The following is a 4,603-nucleotide window of genomic DNA, read 5'->3' as shown; positions in this document are numbered from 1 at the left end:
TATTGGAAGTCTTCATGGTTGATTTTACATTTGGAGAGAAATTACAGCTGAGAACATTTCAAGATTGCTCTGCCCGAAGCGAGGTGTCACAACTTTGCAGTACGAACACCATTGTCCTTGCTTGGGTGTGTGACTCTGTTTGTGTTATTTAAACCCTTGAATGCTGGCACTGGTGTCATTGTGAAATGCATGTTTTATCAACGTTAGCCCATGAATTCCTCAAACACCTTTAGTCTTCGATGAGTGATAAGTGGTAAAAATAATTTCATTACAGCTACCATTTGACTTTTATTAAATGCCAGAAGTATAGGGCATGCCTATTCAGGGCCCTCTGTACCAATTATTTCATGATAGAATGAAATCTGCTCAGCATGGGATGCTTCTGAAGTAGGATGAATGCCATCAAATTCTTCAATGAATCCCTCAACACGTGTTTTCATTTCCTTCACATAGATAATGAAAAAGGTACAGATCCCTGTGGGGCCCCACTTGTTATTTTCTGTTCCTTCTTTACCTGAAGATGCCTTTCTATGAATTTATCCTCTGAATAGCAACCTCCAGTTCACTAAGTAGCCACCTCATAGTTGCACAGTATTCCAACTGTGCAAGCAACAGCTGTGAACGAGAGAAATGCATATCATCATAGAGCTTATGGAGCTCAATATGTTAGCTCTGTTTATTCAAAAGACCACCTGTGTTTCTGGGGAAATTGGAGACGTTCCAGAGGAGAATGAAGATGCAGCAGACAGTAATGAAACCTTCAGAGCTGTATGCCGAGGCATCATTGCCTTGGGTTAAAAACAAGGCGCCAGTCCTGCGGGGAACTTGATTTCTGATATCTCTAGCAGAGCATTCTTGGTTCAAGTATTAATTAGCAAGTCGGTGACTCGACTCCCCAGCTCCATTTTCTCACATATAGAGAGGATTTGTAGTCTTGATTGTCATTGGGAGAGAAAAAATTACACTGATATGCCAGGGGAAATGATTCTACTTGCTCCTTTTTTAAAGCTATATTTTTCCATGTTTGGTTTCACATTTGTGGAGGTTATTTTATTGACCATAAATATTGAAAAATATTGTTTTCTCTTAAATAGATAACGACTCTGTCTCATCCAGGTTGTTGAGCAAAACTGAGTTACTTGACCCATCTAAAGTTTTCCTGTTAACTGTGACAAAAGGGGAGAGAAAGGTCAAAGAATGGATGAATGAATGATGCATTGTGATACCTGGTGTTCTTACAATGAAATGAAGTGAAGTGAAGTCACTCAGTTGTGTCCAACTCTTTGTGACCCCACAGACTGTAGCCTACCAGAGATCCCATCCATGGGATTTTCCAGGCAAGAATACTGGAGTGGGTTGCCATTTCCTTCTCCAGGAGATCTTCCTGATCTAGGGATTGAACCCGGGTCTCCCGCATTGTAGGCAGATGCTTTACCATCTGAGCCACTAGGGAGTGGCCAAACGGTAGTCACCACAAAATCTGACCCGTACAGGGATTGAACCTGCGACCTTGGCATTATTAGCACCACGCTCTAACCAACTGAGCTAACCGGCCAGATACCTTCTTATAATAGAGGTTGCCAACAAAGGGAAAGTGCAGAATTTGCCAGCCAGGATATCTAAACTGAGTCTTCCCAGGTGGCACCAGTGGTAAAGAACCCATCTGCCAATACAGGAGACACAAGAGATGCGGGTTTGATCCCTGGGTCAGGAAAATCCCCTAGAGGAGGTCATGGCAACCCACTCCAATATTCTTGCCTGGAGAATCCCATGGACCGAGGAGCCTGGTGGCCTACAGTCCATGGGGTTGGAAAGAGTCAGACCTGGACCCAACTGAAGTGACTTAGCATGCACATATCTAAACTGAGTGTAGCCTCAGGATAGGATAAAGCAAGCACTTCTTTCTCTTTCCACGTGTGTCCTCAATGAGACTGAATTGCAGATCACACCGTCATAGTAACCTAGGGTCACTCTAAGTGAATAGTGCTATTGTTGCTGGATATTTCTACATCTTCTTTACCCCTTTCAAGGTGCTATGGTAATTTCAAGGCATCCCTTCAATACTTGGGTATCTACCTAGCCTGGGTGTCATGGTAACATTTTCTGGGTTGTTTGTTTACACAGCTTCTAAGTGCAGAGCTGTCTCCCCAGAGCATCTCAAGATTATTTCACATTAGAGAAAACAGCTACCTGGGACTGAGCTGATTTATAAGTTGCTTCCTTTAAGTAACCTCCAGAACACACTCTTGTTTCTGGTTTGCCTAGCTTTTTTATGAAAGCGTGGGTACGGGGTGTGGGAGGAAACAAGCTTTGCCAAGTAATGTAATGTGGTCTCTGCCCAAGTCCATTGATTCCTTGCACTACAATGTGCTTCTTCGGTATTTTTTGCAGAATCCATGGACTTGGTTTTGAAATGAGGTTTGGTGAAGGTGCAGATTATGAAAAGAAGTATTAGAGATAAATGTGTTTTTACCTAAGAGTCCAGGTTACTTCTTTGCCAAAAGCTGGCAGAAAACCAAGAAGAAAAAAAAAGAATATAGACTTATCAGGGTATTGTAGTGGAAAGCAGAGGGCAAATATATACAGGATTATAGTGTTATGTAGGAAATAAAAAGTGTGAAAAATGCATGAGGGCAAGAGAAATAGCTCTTGGTTTTTGAAATGTGTTATACATATATGTGCTTTTTTTCTTTCCCTCATTTCCCGACACACACTCCATATGAAATTCTTGATGCTATAAGAGACACTCTTTGCCGCACAATGAGTATTTGTGTGGACCGTATTGTGGGCCAGGGCGGCTGAGCATTCTCGTTCTGGCTAGTTAATTGGGGCTGAAAAGGAAATGCCTAGACTTGCCTGTAAAAAGTTTCCCAACTATTCCTTTTGCAGCTGTTCTACCTGAGAGTGGGTTTATAAGCCAAGATCTGGTGTGGGGTGGCAACAGTGGTTAGGAGGTCCGCCAGCAGAGGAGGCCCCCTTCAGAGACGCATTCCACACCTGTGCTGCAGGAAATAAAATTTCCTTTGTTATTTCTCCCTCTTCTGTTTTCACTAGTGTAACAGTGTGAGTTATTGAAAAGTTAATTGGGGTCCTGTCCTTTTTGCAGACCTGCAGTCTTCCACAAAAAGAAGGAGAAGGTAAGTTTTTCTCCCCTTTAAGCAAAAGTAACATAAGCAGTGGTACTGCAAGAGTGGGTCCAGGGACCAGCGGCATCACCCAGGAGCTTGTTAGAAGTGTACAGTCTCGGGGGACTTCCCTGGTGGTCCAGTGGCTAAGACTCGGTGCTCTCGGGGTAGGGGGCCCGGGTTCCATCCCTGGTCAGCAGTATCTAGGGAACTAGATACTGCTTGCCACAGCCAAGAGTTCACACGGTAGAACTAAAGGTCCTGTGTGCTACAATTAAGACTCGGCACAGTGGAAGAAATAAATATGTGAAAAAAAGAAACGTACGTTTTCTGGAACTTCCTGGCGGGCCAGTGGCTAAGACTCTGCACTCCCAATGAGGGGCTCATGTTCAATCCCTGCTCGGGGAACTAGATCCCGCATGTTGACACTAAAGGTTCTGCATGCTGCAGTTAAGACTAGGTACAGCTAGGTAAAGAAATAATAAAAAAAAAAAGAATTGTACATTCTCTAGCCCCACCTCAGGTTGACTGAAGAAGAATCTCTGTGGTAGAGGCCTGCAATCTGTGTTTTAATAAATTCTCCAGGGAGTTTTAGGGTGTGAGAAGGAGTGGTGGAGGGAAGAGACTGCCTTGGCATTCAGAGTCCGTCACAAGTGTATTTTGCTGGATTGTCCCAGAGAGATGAAAGCGCTTGGCAACTGGTACCCATGCCCTAGGAATGCCCCAATAAGTGGCAGAACCTCTGAGGAGAGGCCCTGGGGACACCTGAAGTCAGATTACCAAACACATGGCTTTGAGAGTGGCAGTGAAGATCCTGGCTCTGACTTTAGCTTGGAAAGTATGGACCCTGCTGGAAGAGCCATCTCTTGGTGTGCCAAGTAATTGTGGGCAATGAGCAACTTGTGGGGAGTCACAGCTCCCCCTGTCCACAGTTCTCAGACTGCCTCAGCCCAGAGTACTCAGATAATCTCAGGAAAGTGAGGGCAGGTCCCCATAAAATGCCTCAGATTGAATTTTCTTCCAATTTTGGCTTGAATGGAGCAAGATACTTCAGTTTCAAAAACAAATACAATATACACTCATGTATATCATAAAAAACACTCATAAGCAGAATAGTAGGAAGAAATAGTTTTCAAGAAGGCTAGTCACATATGGCTTGTTTGAATTGAGATGTGCTGTTAGTGTGAAATACACACTTTATTTGGAAGAGTTAGACTATACAGTGGAAGTGAGAAATAAATTTAAGGGACTAGATCTGATAAAGTGCCTGATGAACTATGGACAGAGGTTTGTGACATGGTACAGGAGACAGGAATCAAGACCATCCCCAAGAAAAAGAAAAAAGCGAAATGGCTGTCTGAGGAGGCTTGACAAATAGCCGTGAAAAGAAGGAAAGCGAAAAGCAAAGAAGAAAAGGAAAGATACACCCATTTGAATGCAGAGTTCCAAAGAATAGCAAGGAGAGATAAGAAAGCCTT

General features: G+C 43.4%; 1 non-coding gene across 1 annotated transcript; it reads right to left on the bottom strand.

The window, feature by feature from the left end:
• Positions 1 to 1,481: 1,481 nt before the first annotated feature.
• On the bottom strand, positions 1,482 to 1,555 carry TRNAI-AAU (transfer RNA isoleucine (anticodon AAU)). Its single transcript has one exon. It is a non-coding gene; the product is annotated as a tRNA-Ile (tRNA).
• Positions 1,556 to 4,603: the final 3,048 nt, after the last annotated feature.

This window comes from Bubalus kerabau, chromosome 3 (genome assembly GCF_029407905.1).
Source record: "Bubalus kerabau isolate K-KA32 ecotype Philippines breed swamp buffalo chromosome 3, PCC_UOA_SB_1v2, whole genome shotgun sequence".
Lineage (NCBI taxonomy): Eukaryota > Metazoa > Chordata > Mammalia > Artiodactyla > Bovidae > Bubalus > Bubalus kerabau.
This window is presented reverse-complemented; position numbering and strand designations above follow the sequence as displayed.